Source organism: Gavia stellata, chromosome 8 (assembly GCF_030936135.1).
Source record: "Gavia stellata isolate bGavSte3 chromosome 8, bGavSte3.hap2, whole genome shotgun sequence".
NCBI lineage: Eukaryota > Metazoa > Chordata > Aves > Gaviiformes > Gaviidae > Gavia > Gavia stellata.
The window spans coordinates 17,538,775-17,555,438 of record NC_082601.1 but is presented as its reverse complement, the minus strand read 5'-3'; positions in this window follow the sequence as shown (position 1 = coordinate 17,555,438).

Here is a 16,664-nt window from a genome sequence, read left to right as displayed (position 1 = left end):
TCACTACCACCCCACCTCTTGTTTGTCTTTTTTCTTTTCAGTCTTAAGGGCCATCATAAGAGAAGTTGAATAATACCTACAGGTTTTTACACTTCAGTGAAAGATGGCAATGCAAGTCCTTAGGCACTTTTTTCAGAGTGGCTTTATGCAAAGATCTCCTTTGTGTACAGTATAGAGTCATTCTTTTAAAATCATCAGTTTATTTTTTTTTTAGTGTGTTGTATTTTACTGTTAAGGAGGGCTCCTCATGAAAAAGAGTGCACTTGATCTTTTATAGAAAGAGCAACTACGTTAAAACAAGGACAGAGGCTTCCATTCTTGCAGGTAAAAAGTGGTTTGTCATTAACTTTCATACTCCTGTTTCATTTTCAAAGCTACCCAAAAAAGCATGCATGATTAAATGCAACTTGCTGGCCATCACTGAGGAGGTAAAACAGTAGAAGTCCATAAATTGAAAATGCTTCCTCACTGTTTGCAGATGGCAGGCTCAAAATGGATAGCAGATAAGTATACACTGTGCAAGAAAATGAAGTCAAGTATTTTCAGCTGTAGTAATTGGGGATGCTAACAGGTACATGCATGCATAAAGCACTTTGATGAACCCTAGGACAAAATCTAGATACCATTTCTGCCCAGGTCATCCAGGCCATGGGGCATGATTGGCATAGGAACACAGAAAAGCCAACAAAGACAATCTCAGAAGCAGTCCTACTGTCCTTACTATTGTATGCATCTTGCCAGAAAAAACAATTACTTCTTGCAGAAAAGGACAGGGAGAGTCAATGTCTCTCTCCTTAGGGGTTGGTATGAGCAGAAATGTACTCTCTGGTCTTTCAAAAGCACCACCCTCAAATTTCAGCCAGGACTGGCCCTATTTCTTGGTTTCATCCATGGCCTTAAAGCTATTCCTTAGCCCTAAATATTTCCATTTGTTTTCTATTTAGATACATGCTTCTAAGAAATAGGGCCTTCAGAGGGGGTCATATCTTTTATTTTGTTGGTAGAGCAACTTTTTGGAGTCCCTGGTTGATTATGCCTGTTTACCTTCTGATAGCTGTGTTTCCTGGATGTCTGCCATGTGTTTTTCCTCTCTCGTTAATCTTACAGCAATGATCCTGGCCTTCAACTGATATAGAGTGTTTGTCCTCCCGGCATTCAATAGGGCTCTAAAACATAAACACTTTTTCCTGTGTTTCTGGGTACATCAGCATTCAGAAACCAAAATCCTTTACGAGTAGCAGTCACATCCAGCACTCAGCATTTTCAAATCTCTGCAGACACATGAATTCATGCTCTCTCTGCCTTGCAAGGCAATAAAGTTTACAAATGCTTCTCCACACTTCTTGGGAAGAAAGCTGAGAAATGAAAAGCTCCAGGTTGCAGAAGCAAAAACTAGTCATATAAACAGGTAACCAAACATATAAACAGGTAACCATTTAAAAGGCATCCAAGGAACCTTTTTGGCAGAGGTAACATTCCATAGCAGGAAATCCTTGCTTCGTGCTGGACCTCAGCAGGCAGGTTTGATCCTTTGCCTGCCTACGTCTTTCCTCAAGGTGCATGTCATGGACATTTTTTAACTCTGGAGGAGCACCATCACCTTTTTGCAGGTTGTTGTTTTGGGTTTTTTTTGTCTTGTGTTGTTTTGCAGGTTCACCTTTTGTATCTCAATTACGCCTCTGAGTTTCCTGTAGCTCCTTCAGTCCCATAGAGTGCTCTAGGAATGCTGTTAGCTGAGTAAGACTTTTCCCTGACATCAACACTCAGCAATGTTGAGCTGAGAAAGCGACAGACCATGGCATCTTATTGTATTTGTCTGAGATAGAATTCAGTATGAAGAATCAGCACATTGTTTCAATGTCTGCACACCAGTTAACTATTAATGAATTCACAGCCAATAAAATATATTCTCTGGGTAATATCCGGTCAACAGTTAACCTAGTAGTTATGTTTGGAAAAGAGTTTATGATCAATCCCCTGTTGCCACAACCTTATAAATTCTGGAACGTTCACTTGCTGGCCTGACACTTCCCAGAAATTTTAGGGTGGCAAAATCAAATCTTACATGAGCAGGGGGAAGAATACAGCTTCCCCAAAATTCTGCTTCAATATTTTCAAGACAGTGCTAGAAGAAATATGCACCAGTTTGGGATTAAAGTTTGCCAGAGCAGGCATTTTTTTTCAGAAATAATGACTGTCCTGCTTGAGGAAAGAACATGTATGGCTAGCCCAAAATTAGGAGCACTGAAAAAAAACTATGCTGAGAATATAATTTTTGATTCTCTTTTTCTTACATGTACAGCTATCTGGTCATTTCTGGAAGAAATTTTCCTATGCCCATTAACTAGATGAATAGTTCTCAAGACTGCTTTGTCAGACTCTACTGTTCACAAGTTTTATTTACATGACTGCACTGCAAGTCTTCAAACTTGATTGCTTGAGAATCTCACTGGGACCTTAAAAAGAAGCTAGGTTTGAATAAACTTGGTAAAGTTATAAACCAATTTCAAAGTTATCGGTGATACACACATGCACACACATATATAGATGTATTACTTAGCATTACACTGTCACTTGCAGTCTTCAAACACTTAAAATGTTAATAATACTGCTGTGGTTGGCGTCACACTTCATGTCTAAATGCCTTAAAGATGCACAAAACCAAACAGACAAACCAATAAAAACCCCACAGTTCCTAGCTCAGTAGTTTTAAAATTACTCATATTTCAGCAAAGGACCCAAAACCATCTCAAACTGAAATCACAGAACTCAGAATCTGCTCCATTTTTGACCTGGTGCTGCCTTTCCACACGCAAGTCTCTTGCCTGCTAATGTCACGTACACATACATCTACACGGGGGTGTGACACAGGAGTGGGTACAAAGTAGTTTAATGGGCTGGCTAGAAAGCTGTGATAAGGAGGGGGTATAAACAGGGTTTCTCCTGTGTTGAAGCTTTCCCTACGCTAATATAGAGTGACTTGATTTTGTTTATGGTGTGGGACCTGGATTGCCCACAAAGTTCTTTTTCATGCGATGCATTTTCTTGGTCCCCCCTCATTAAAGTAAATCTGATTACATTTCAGTCTCATTTTTTTAAAGAAAGGGGAGCTAGTGGGGGGAGCTGGAGCCACACACTTAGATAATTTCCATTCAAATCCAGCACAGTAGGACTCTCAGCCAAGTTGCACTTAGGGGAAGGAGACAGCAGGGGAAAATTTTGTGCTATTCTTTGATGGGCTTCATTGGGTGGATGAAGCATGACCAATCATCCATAACCTGACAAGGCCTTGGAAAAGGCAGAATCGTGACTACATCACGTATACCTCCAATGCCAGGACAATAGGGGATACTGTTGTGGGCTGCAGGGGTGGAAAGGAAGAGCATTTAAAGTTGTAATAAAAAGGAGAAATTATTATCTGGGGGGTGGTGGGAGGTAGGGGCGATCTGGTAGAGGACATCAGAAGAAGCTGGGGGGGGAGGCGAGGTGTCTCGTCCCCTCCCTGCCCCAGCCTCCATCCTCCCTGAGACATTTCAACATTCGTTATCCAAGCAACAAGCTCTTTTCTATGACGGGGAAGAAAGAAATCGATTGTGTTTTTAAAAGCTACTTGGAGCCCACAAAAGGTGCATTGTTTCAAAATGGGTTGAGGGGGCTGGGTGCTTTGGGGGGAAAGAGTTGAACTTATACCATCATTTCGTCTAATTATGCCTGATGTTATTCCTGTTGGCATGTGCGTTACTACAAAGCCAATTGCCAGCTTGTGTCCCTGAGAGCAAAGACTAAACTGTTATGCTTACAAGGACACGAGGCTTGTTCCCCTCTCCCTCCTCCCCCTCCCACACTACCACAGGCACTGGCTCCTCCTTGGGATACCCACACATTTGGAAGACATGTTGGGAAACATGGGGACAGAAACCACCTAGGAGATACCAGCCGTTTCTGCCAGTTAGGAGACAACCACCGGGTTTATCCTGTAAAACTCCAGGAACATGCTGAGAGACATCCAACCAGTCACCTAGACTGTGTCCTCTCCTTTTCTGTTGGGACAATGCATTTGCCATGTCCCGTTCCCAGTCCAGGCACACATTGGAGCTGATCCCAAAGCAAACTATCCTGTCATCTGATCCAGGTTACCTCTCAGACAGATGTCTTTGACAGAAGGGAAGCTGGAGGCCACCAGGTTGTTGCATATGGCCAACAAGGAAAGGCACAGGCCCCGGGGCAAAACAGAGTAAACCACAAAACCAGAGTAGCTATAGCTATCACCAATTCAAAATCTCAGATCCTTCAGTAAGTCCCACCTGCTCTTCTGAAGGCCAGCTCCAGCAGGTCAGTGACTTGATTGTGTCCTGCTTGCACTGACCTTCCTCTTCTCAAGGTTGGGGACCTTGCTGGCTTTCTAAGAGACCCTCTGGTGATGTTTAGAAGACATGCAGAGCTTGGGCTGTCCCTGAGCTGGCTCTTCAGATGTGCATGCATCCATAAATGCTGTCTCCAGCCAGTCTGGCTCAGCTTGGCCCAGGGAGGATGTAGCCCAAAGGGTGCTTGGGGTGCAGGTGGACTTCCAGCTCTGCCCCTGGGTTTATGCTAGCCAAAGCCAAAATAAACGCAGTCAGAACTTGATCCTTTGGCAGACCCCACCAATTCAGGCAGGGTCACACCTAGTAGCTGGGAATGGATGAACTTGAGTCACAGGACATAAACAATAGGCCAAAAGCTTAACACGATGTTCAAGGCAGCTTAGCAAACCTTTTGTTTGCTTTCATTTTAACTTTCGTAGGCTGCACTCCATGCCCTCTGCTGTCATCTTAGCCTAACAGGACACACCATTTCACCATTGACTTGGAGTGGACATTCAAAACAGACACTCATGTGTTTCATCAGTACTAGGGAAAAGTATCTCAGTCCTGAAGTACTGTGGTGCACTGTAAGCATTGCCAAGGGCTTCCAAAGCCCCACAGGTTCAGGCAGGTTTTTACAATGTTCTTCTCCTGTTTGCACATATTTAGAAAAGAAAAAAAAAAAAAAAAAACAAACCAAAAAGGAGAGAGATGATGGGAAACTACCTTGGGAAAATAAACCCTTTCTTGTTTAAGGAGACTGTGCAAGGGATTCTTTTCTTCCACCTTTTTTTAAAAACTGGTTTATAAAGACATGTCACCTGCCCCGGTCCCAGTCTCATCTGAGCACTTCCTGCTGTACTCTAAAGAACTTCTTTCACGTGACTGTTCTTCCACACTCAATGTTCTGCTTTGGTTTGTTTTTAATACGCAGGGACACACATTGCCATACACCTATGCTAGAGATGGCAAAGTCAAAAAACAGATGCTTACCTCTAAAAGCCGTCCTTGTTTTACACTCACCAACCTCAAATCCTCCCCCTCATCCCCTTCCCCCTTTCTTTATTACACTGAATTACAGTGAAAGACTTGGAAGACAAGTGGGTCTTGGAGCCGACTTGGAAGCTATCTGACCTGATTTCTGTAGGTCAGACATACTGACCTTCAAAGCCAGACTGTAAAGCTCACCTTTACAAAGCAGCCTTCCCAGCTCCAGCAAATGACTGTTGGGACAGACGTGCTGGAAGCTGTAACAATAGCTGTATTGATGGGAGGGAAGATTTTATTGTAAGTTGGATTTAGGAATGAGTAATTATGCAAACAAGCAATTAACTAAAATAAATATGAATGGCTTCCTCTTTGGGGGGATGTTTTTAGTTTGACTTGTAGTGATATCAGAGGCAGGAGATTTCACAGGGCTGAATCAAGCCTTTAAAACAAAGATAAAGGGGGCATTAGCAATGAGGGGATAAATACTGTTCTGTCTCTCCTACGCATCATTAAATGCTGTGTGCATACGTATGCAACAAGGCAGCTGTAATTTACAGAATCAGGAAATACATTAAAATACCAAAGATTTGAGGCCCGGTAAGGCCCACTTTATTGACCCACCATCTGTTGAGCAACATCGTTCTATTTATTCCCATAAATTTCACTGATGCAAGACAGGACGCATACTTTTTCTCCTGTGGTTGTAGCTGTTATTCTGCTTTCTCTCCCCTCCGAGAAGGCAGGCTACAGGATGCTTGCAAGATAGCTGAATACTGTGATACTGCTGTCTGCCTTATAGCTTCAGCCAGCTCAGCTCGTCAGACAAGACACTTTGGAAATCCAAATGTTTCTGAGGTCAGCCTTCCCCTTCTGTAGTGCATCACCACCTTGTTTACAAGGCCTGTTCTGCCCCACACTCCTGCGCTGATGGAAGGCAGCTGGGCTGAGAAAGCAGTGCCAGATTCCAGGAAGAAAGAGAGATCTGCCTGTAAGAGAAAGGCAGCCCAGCAAATTTCTGAGTGGGAGAGGAGGTAGTGGCAGATAACGTACATCATCTTTCCTTGCTCAGGGACACTTCAGCAGAAGGGACGGGATCTAGGCTTCCCTTTGGGAACATTATGCTGATAAGCCCACAGAGAGGAATTTGCTGGAGATGCAATAGTAGGAATTGCTGAAGCAATTTGTGAATTTCAATTTGACAAGCAGGAAAAAAATCCCCCCCAATCAAGATTCTGCTTTTATGTTTTGGAAACAAAATGTGTACAAAATATGTTCCCACATGACTTTGGCTTTATGTTCCCAAATGATTCCTTTCATTTTGAAATTCACCTGCCTTTTTGGAAGGTAGCATTTAATAAAAAAAAAAAAAAAAAAAAAATCCCAGATCAGAATGGCTTGTTTCATTTCAGGTTGAAGGAATGAAATATTCTCTGTAGAACAGAAACATTTCTCTTCCCTATTATTTAGGTCATATGCAAGACTGAAACATTTGCTATCCCTTTGTTATCAGCTGAGGTCTAGAGCCCCATCTCCTGGAGTCAGGTGATTATGTTGGAAGCTTAGTTTGATTGCTTTTGACATCTCTTGCCTTTGTGGTTTGGAAGGAGATCTTGAAAATATGTTTTAAGCATAACGAATGCTGTGACGTCTGTCTGAGCCTCCACACATCCGGAAACAAAAGTTTCATGTAGAGCAATCTGTTCCAAGTTTATCAAGACAATGTTAACTCCAAGGCTCACTTACGAGGCTCCTCCAGCATCACTCATGGAGAGCTTGCATAGGACTAGATGCTTATATTCAAATTCAGTAGGACTTAGTTTATCCCCTCAGTTGACCCACCAGGGTACATCAGGAGGAGAAACCTACTCAACATGGGTGAGCCTGTTCCTCTGTCTTATGGGGTACCAAGACCATCCATTCTCTGGTCAACATTCAATCCCAGTGCTGCTATATCATTTTGCAAAACGAGCATTTTTCTGTTCCCTTCAAGGATTTGCATTCAAGCTTCTGGTTCACAGGCAATGCCAACACATATTGATTACAGTTCAGAACCAAAGAAGAAATGACACTGAACAAGAGCACTCATGTTTCCTGTGGCTCCAATGGTGATGGGGTAAGGGCCAGCCTGTGCTACAGCTACATGCATGCAGGGGACTCATTTTCAGTATGGCCGTCTGCAGTGGAAAAGTCAAAAGAGAACCATCAATCCAAGCCAGGACCTGGTTCAGGGCCAAGACCATTTCCTCTCTAGCCTTGGTATTTACGCCCTTCAGCGATCTGGAGGTTTATCAAGACTCTGCCACTGCCTCTCTCAACCGATTTACAGTTATTCATGAAGCCGTGGCAACTTGATTGTGGGTCTGAGCTCTTCACTGTCATTTGGCCAAGCCAGGCAGATTTCACTTTCTCAATTGCAGTTCAGAAACCAAGCTAGCTCAGCGACCTCTAGTCATTTTGGTCATCCTTCCTCCGAACTTCCTCCACTTTGTCTCCCTCTTCCTGGCAGTGACCTGAAACCAAGCTGTCTTCTTACCGCTTTTTCACAACACACCAGATAGAAAGAGGTCTTCTCTCCCAAGGACAGAGGCTGCTGTTTAGGATTTCTGAGCTCTATGTTGCTCTGTTCCCTGGTCTCCCACAGACTCACTGTCAGGCCTTGGGCAATTAAAGTCCTGTCAGGCCTTGGGCAATTAAAGTCCATCTCTGGTGTCTCAGGTCCAACTTTCAAAGGACAAGAGCAATCCTTCTTTTTTCTAACTTGCAGTGGAGCTAAAGTATGTAATTCAACCCAGCTAAGCTCCTCACCAAAACAACCCCTGCCCCCCCAAAAACCCCACCCTTTTGTTTGCTTCCTATTAATGCCTTCTAAATAGAGCAGCCTGTCACAATTTGGGGATGCCATCCACCTGTTCTTCTGTTCACGCAAACTCTCCCCTACCACCCACTGCAGATATATTGTAACCAGCACTACAGAGCTCTTTCTTTGCTTCTCACTTGGACCCCAAAACCCTTCCATGACAGGTCTCATGAGGCCTCTGTCCCTCTTTGACTGAGTTTATTTATCCCTTTCCTGGATGCTCAGCTCTTCCTGAGTTTGTCTCTCCTTTCTAGTCCATTCCTTTTCCCCCTTGCAATTCCTGTCATCCCCTGCAAGGCATTTCATGAAGAGCATTGTGCTCACACACTTTCTTCACAGCATCTTGCTCAGTTCAGATGGGGAGTTAATGATTTCCCAAGGCAGTGCCGTGGGCCTCCGCATCCCCTCTGCTAACAGAGCATCTCCAAAACTTCCCTAAGAGAACCTGAACTCCTCCCTTTGAGGAACAGCCGGTCAGAAACCTTTCTGCTGGAGGGGTCTTTCTGAGGTTTGCCACGTCCAGGTGTTCAGGGGGAGACCAAAAGAAAAGAAAGTCAAGAATGCCAAGAAAGCCAGAGCAGCTGCAGAGGCTGCTGCTGAAGAAGGACACGGTGGCTTGGCACACCCAGAGAGCACAACAGAGGTGGAGCTAGAAGCAGAAAGGCATTGGAGGGTGGAAGAAGAGAGAAGCCGGAGATTTAAAGGAGAGGGTGAGGGCAGACAACGTTAGACATGATGGAAGTAGGGGAAATGCTGAGGTGGAAAGTGCTGGTTGAAGAAGAGGAACGAAGGTGAAGGGGCCACAGGAGGGTAAGAGGACTACCCTCCCACTAGCTGCACCTGGATTAGGAACTATAAACTCACCCACCTGCCTTCCCCACGCCCTTGCCTCAGACAAAACAAACAGGATACTGAGAGTAACCCTATGCCAGACCCATAGAAACAGCAGAGAAAATTCATTTAAGTGCTCACACAGAACTTGGCAGTTGCTCAGAAAGGCCCAAATACCCATGGGAAGTAATTTCCAGACATCATCAGGTGTTTTTCCAATCCCCAAATGCCTAAAAGGTAACAGCCTCATGGCAAAAGGAAGAGGCAGCTGTTTGGGCTGATGGTGTATGCTTTGCAAGATGTGCTTGGGTCAGGAAGGGCTGCTGACAGGCCGTGGCAAGGAGTGCCCACCCTGGATGTAGAGATCAATCCTCAACCTTCAGGCCCAGCTTTTAGGCAAACAGAAGAGCACTGTGCATTCAGGACTCACAGCAAGCAGCAGCTCCAGGGAACCAGGTAAGGAACCCCCCCATCCCCAACACCATCGCAGCTCTGGGGAGCAGCTGGGCACCTACTGCTGAGGGTCCCTGAAGCAGTGACACAGGCTGTCTCCCAGTCAGTCCCTTAGCAAGCAGCGCTAATGAGGAGGCACATTCTGCAAGGAAAAGCAGTATCTTTAATTAAAACAGGCCCTATGTGACTTCATCACTGCACAATTCTTACTGCCTCTGCCCCATGGAGCTTCTAGTTGGAGTCAGGCAGATCATCTGCTGGGGGTGAGCACAAGAAAGCTGTAGTCCCGGCTTGCCAATTTTGTGCAAAATGTAGGCAGTTTTACTCCAGGGACTGTAACATCAGCGAAAGTGCAAGTGAATCTGGTTACTGGAAAGCCAGGACACAATATGCATTTCTGATGTTTCGGGGGTTGATGCTGTCTTAAAGATGACAGGATAGCACGCCAGCTGCTGGCCTTGCAGCACTTGGAAAGGAGCTGGGGACAAAGTTCCTGTTTATGCAGAAGTGACTGAGTAACCAGTAATTTTGGGAAGGGAGCATTACACACTCCTAAAGAGCAGTCTTCCACAGGGAGGTTTTCAGTTTGTGGTGAGTCGTTGCAGCGTGAGATTCACGAGCTGCCATCCAATATGCCTCAGGCTCAGGTCATGGCTGAACAGCTCAGAGAAAGTCCCCCAGAAACAGCAGGGAATCTGGTTCCTGGCAAATGGGAAGCAGATTTGGGACAGGGACGTGACATGCACATGGAGTCACACAACAGACACACATACAGGCACAGGAGTCAAATGGCACCTAGCGAGAAAGGCACGCTACGGCTGGACATGTCGCTGGGAGCTGATAGCAGGGGAAGAAGCTCTCCACCATAAGCTCTGCCTGCACATCTGGACTCCATCCAGTCACATGCTGCTACCCAGAATATTACACTTTCTCTGTCCTCCCCATGGCTGCAAAATCTGGTCATTTCTTTATCATCTCCCGGCTTGCTGTTGTGGCTTTTGTTGTCCACCCCAGGAGCTGAGATGAGCAGCATTAGCCCATGTTCTTGAGTGAAAAGAGAAAGGACAAGCCCACATTCGCTTTGCCAAGGATCTGGAGTCTCAGCAAGTCAGATGTGCTGTAAGCATGAGTTTGGAGTCCAGAATTGGCCACAGGGACATCAGAAGATGGAGGTCCTGCTGCATCAGGCAGGTGATGGCCTCTCTGGTTGTCCCTCATGGTGAAAACTGCCCCTGACAAGCCTTGCTGAGTGTCACCCATAGGCCCCATGCAGGCTGAGATCCTGCAAGGGTAGTGCTGTCTGAGCAGGCCTTGCCTAGGGGCTCCTGAAGACAAGGGCTTCTCAGCGAAGTCATGCTGGGGAGCCAGGAGCCCCATCTCAACCAACACTAAGCCAAGGAGCTGGCAGCGTTTGGGGGCCCTGTGGGTAGGGGACAGGGTGGTGAGGAAGGCTGCTTGCCAAAAGGGAGGGATGCTCACAGTGCAAAGACAATTACATTTTAGCTGAAGCAAAACAACCTCCCACACACACTACGGACTCCATCATTCCACATCCACCTCATTTTATCAGTTTGATGATAAGCTCCAGGCTTATCATATTTGGCTCAAGTTTCCATTTGTGCTGAGGCAAAGTAAAGCGAACTCAGTGGCACTGAGAGAGGACAAATCTCATTCTTATGAGTGTCAGGCTGCTCTCACCAGGTGATGCTGTGGCTACAGTTCCCCTTGGCCTTGCTGCAGCCAGGATCTCATTCATGTGTCTTTCCTTTTCTATGGACCTTTAAGACAAAGCTGAAAGATCCCCCTGGAGCCTTGGTTTCCAAAATGTCAAATCCCTGCTACAACCCTCCTTTAAATATTATTGTGTTTAAAAAAATTAAATTACATTTAAAAAAAATCAGCCAGAAGCTCCTGCACAAGCACTGATTCAAACGATAAACCTGCAAGAAGGGCTGGCTAGTGATTAACAGGACAGAGGCAATTGTCTGTGGGCTGCACAGCGCTCAGGTGCTAGGAAGTCTGGATGGGAACCCAAGCCCAGTCTCTTGGAAGAGATAGTTACTGGTACAGTGGTTGCTTGAAGTCTAAATGTCTAAGAAAAAAAATGAATACATCTCTCCATGAGGAAAATATCTCTGCTGATATAACCAACTCCACCAGTTTACAGTTTTCCTACATTTGCCCTGGAAGTTTGCCACGTAGTGTACACTGAATGTAAAATATTGCAGGCTTGTGACTGTTTTCCTTTCTTTTTCAAGATCCAAAGTCAGAGATGGGACTTTTTTCCTTTTCTGCCTATTTTTCCCAAAGGGCAGAGACAAAGCTGAAATCCTGAAAAGATTTTTGCCTTTGCATGCATGGTTTTACATGTCCCCCTTGCTCAGCTCTGAGAAGTGTTCTGCTTTAAAAGAAAAACATGGCGTGCAGATGCCTATAAATGGAAGATGAAATTGTTACTATTAAGCCTGGGCCCTGCCAAGGCAAACAAGTGCAGGGCAAACTGTGTGTGCAAAGGAAGGGAGCTGAGAAAACTTGAAGTCAGCTGAATCATAACTTCACTTTAATTTTAACATCACTTAAAACTACATAAACACAGCCATCTTATTAATAACAAAGCTAGCTCCTCAGTAGAGCTGTTGTTTGGAAAGCCAAGCCTGTGCACATGGGTGCAATGGGAAGAATGTTGCAGGAGAGACATGCTTTCCAAAGCTGTGTTTTAAATTTAAAATAGTTGGGATGTCTGAGACGCAGCAACTTTTCAAGAGCCATGAATAGCATTTGATGTCTCTGCTGTGGTTCAGCAGGGCCCCGACCTCTGCAGGGCCAGGGGTTTGTCACGACTGGCACAAGGAAGAAGAGCACAACGGGGACAGCTGCTACCTTTCCATGGGGAACACAGCTCCACTTGAACGGGAAAATGCTCACAAGTCCTGGAGGCTGCCCAGCCCGGCTTTCTGCTTTCTTAGTGGAGGATGATGTGTTAGGCCACTTTCATCCTCCTTCTTTCAGGCTTTGCAAGAGCCGTCAGTATGACCTTGAATGAGTAAATCATGTATGCACACATTTTAAAATACACACACCCACTTGGCGCATGCAGAAGTCGATGGGATGCAGCAGTATGAATCCCCAGTGCATTTCTCCACCTACAGTTTTGACTTGCCTGTTGAGGGTTTTCCGTGGGATATTCAGACCCTCACATCATTGTGCAGAAATGAGCAGGTGCTGGGGGTGCACCATTGTGAATGCATATAGTTCAGTCCTATGGTCTGCTGTTTAGTGAAATGGAGAAAACACCACTTCGCTAATTAGGAGGTGAAAGTGATAAAGTTACAGGAATGGTCTGCAGGAGTTTTGAGATACACCATAGTAGACAGAAGAGCAGAACAAAACATTTTTACTGTTGTCTTGCAGGAGTGATTTGGTGTCTGTGGTGATCTGATAATCTCAGGGTGAGGAGTGAAAACACACTGGTACAAGGCTTGTTCTTTATTACTTCTGACATTTTATAGAGGCAGGATGGCTCAGCAACTCCTTTAATATATAGTCCCTAAAGTAGAGGCGCAATTCCTAATGCATTCCTAACGAAACTTCCCTGACTTCCATAGCCTTGTGTTAAGACTGGATTTGGCCCCGTCAGTAAAGTACATTTAGATTTCCAAACTGAAAACTGCCTCTGGATTCCAGAAGGACTTGAAAAACTCCCAGAACACTGGAGTGCAGCAGTGAGATTTATGCTTTTCCCTGACTTTTTTCCTACTCAGTAATACATTCGTACGGCCAAAGTAAAGCCAGATCTGGCATTCTCTACTCCCAATTTCTCTACTACCCAGGGACAGTGTAGACTGGAACAGTAATGCTCTAAGCCCCAGAATAGCTTTTGGGGGGTATTTTCACAGCCTGTGGAAAGAACACATACATGGATATTTGAAATATAAGGACTTGACACTTTAGCTCACCCCAGTCTGGAGAGCCACTGGTGACACAGGTTCCTGTGCAGGGGCAGAGACGTGAAGGCAAAAAAAGCTCCTTCTGATAGTTATTTGTAGGAAAGTAGCACCTCTAATCTCCAAGTGGATGGAGGACTAGGTTTTATTGGGCACTCTTTTTACCCTCTGCCAAAACCACTCCTAGCTCTGGAAGAGGATGACCACTAAACAGATAAGACAAGCAGGCAAAAGGAGGAAAGAGGCACAGGGAAGGTCTTACAGAGGCAGAGCACCCCAGGGAGGGGCTCAAGGCTTCTCAGCAGCACGGAGAAACTGGCTGTTGCTGCTACAGTCCTGAGTCAGGAGCAAGGGGACGGGGAGCAGCAGAGCTGGGACTGGGAGCCAGGGGTGAGCTTAGGGGGTGGGGCCTGCGTTTCCCTCAGCCTTACCCACTGCCCCACAAACAGTGGGTCTGATGACCACTCAGGGTCAGCTGCCACCTTTATGGGGGTCTGGCGTGGGTCTTCCATGCAGCCCCCAACAGCCAACTGAGATTGCTCCAGGGAAAGTTCCCTGGCATCCCCGTCCATCATCTCACATCCCTTTTGCTTGGGGGTGGAGCTGGCTGAAAGCTCTCGATCACTACCACCACTGCACTCATAGGTCTAACATTCCTTCAAGCCTCCCTCCTTGCATGGTGCTAGGAGAAATCATAAAGTCTGTCTCCTACTGTTAGCAGCAACCACATCCCCACAACCTCTCTCATGAGTGTATCAAGAATGAGGGATGCTTTAGGTGCTTGTGACAGAGCTTTGGAGCCAAGGATTGCAGTACTGCAGTATTTCTCACCAATTATGCATGAAGCACTGTCAGATTGGAGGGCTGTGAAAGATTGCAAACTATTATTTTTAATATTTCATGTTGTCATATGCAACCATACAGACAAAATAGGGAAATTAAGAATAAATAAATAAATAAGTAAATAAATAAATAAATAAATAAAATAGATAAATAAATAAATAAATATAAATGCAGGGGACAGTCTTCTTTTTAGTAAGCTGTGAATGAAAACTACTGTGGCCGCAGTGACAAAATGGTCTCTGGCTTTTCTCTGTTAAGAGTGGTTGTCATATTACCAAAGGTTAAAAAGCCCAAAATGAGCAGGTCTCCAGAGGCCTTTCTCAGCTCCATTTCTATGACTTTATAATCTGAAAATGACTTGGTTTCTTTTTTTTTCACTTTTGTATTGCTGTTTTCCATCTATTCCCATTGTCTAGATGCATTCATGGGCAGCCTGTACCCAGCTGTTCTTGTGCCAACATTGTACTTGAGTTAAATAACTCTTTTTCCTCCCCAGTATTTCAGCTCCTGATGTATCTATGGCAGCCAGTCCTACCCTTTTCAGCCTTCATTTCACTAAACTCAACAAGCTGAGCTCTTCCAGTCATTGTCCACAACATGAGTGCACTCTTCTCTGGGCTGTTGCAGGACCCCTCCTCTGCAGCTCCTCTTTCTTTAATATTGGTGGGATTATGGTAGGTCCACCAGGATTTGCTGTCCAGAAAGTATTGTCTGAGGGAAAGTTACCCAGTTGAAGTTGGATGCAAAGAGAGATGGGAATTGGTGGGAAGAGGAACACCACTATAACAGCATTTTCTAGTAGCAGAACTGGCTATATATAAAAGGGACGTTTTTGCTGTTATAGTCCTTCTGTGTTTTATATTGTGGATCCATAGGTCAGAGAGATAGTCAAGGCTACTAATCAATTAATTTCTTTATTCCTGGCTTGGTACTTCTCACCATAGTTTGCCCAGACTTCAGAATTGCCCAGACCTCAGACTTGCCCAGACCCCTGACTTCAAACTGGATGACAGCATCCCACTCTACCAAGACAGATCAGCTCTCCTGCAAGCATTGCAGCCAGTACGAACCTGCTGCCCTTGGTCTCTGCATGCTCCCCAGAGACCTATTCTGAGGTCAAATCCTAGTTTCCCAACTTCATATTTAGGTGTCTCCTGGCTAGTGGCACAAACTGGTGAGGCACCCACCTTTCTCTCAGATGACATTATCCCATGTGAGACCATAAGCTGTAGTCCTCTCTGAGCCACTAAAACAGAGTCAGAGAATGAAGAAGGATTTGCTTTGTACTGGGTCCTGAGCGGTAAAAGCCTATGGAGGACAAGGTAAGGATGTGCCACTGCTTGTAGGGCACAGAGAGCAAGCATCTTGTTCCTATCGAGCTGAGGAACAGCAGTAGCTGTGAAGGAAAAGAAGAGAAGCAGGCTGAGTATTGAAAAGTCACCATGTACTAAAAAAAATATAGCTGCATTTAAAGAGAAAGGGGAGACTGACACTCCCAGAAGGATTTTATTGTTTGCATTTGTAAGACACTAAGCATTTTTAATGATGTGTTAATGACCATATTCTATTCAGATGGGATTCATCACACTGCCCTTTCTCTATTTAAAAATTTAGCATCTAGTCTTAGCTGGCCATTTAGGATCTCCCTCTGCTGAAGGGTAGGAGATCTGTCGCTCTCCAAGAATGCTTTCTACAACAGAGGGGATGCACTGCCATTCAGAGCTGTCAACCTCTTTCCACACGCTGTAGCAGCACATCCAAGCTCCATCCCAGCTGTGCCTCATGATCATCCCTTAAGCAACGGCCACTCTCTCCTGCCATAGCCAGGGATTTGAAAAAAATAACTTGAATTGCCCCATAGTTAGAAGCCAAGTCAAAATTAGATGATGGGAATCCCATTGCTGGTGAGCAATAGATACACACAGTCCCACAAGATCGGAAACATGCCCCGATTGCATGTTGCATATTGTTCTCCCTATCCTTTAAGAATCATATACTTGCAACCAACATTAAGCTCAGGAAATTAATATTTGGAACTTCTTTGCCCTGTAAATTGCCTTTCCCACCCTTCAAAAAATACTACTGAGCGTGTTCCACCCTCTGCTGCCCTGGGCCAGAGTGAAAGGGCTGATTAAGGGCAAACATCTGTGGGAATTAGTTGATGGGTGAACCAAGACTTCCCAAAGGGCCTGGTGGTGTATCCACCTCACTGATGCTGAGAGAAGACCCTCCTGTATGAAATCATGCTCTTTTTACTCTCTGTTTCATTGGGCAGCCAAAACTGGAAACCTTCAAAATCCTGAGTCATCGTCGAAGACGGCAGTCTTTATTTTAAATACTTCGGGGAGGGACTGCAAGCATTGGCTGCTATGACTATTGCCTCTATTTTTGGTCCTTCAGCCC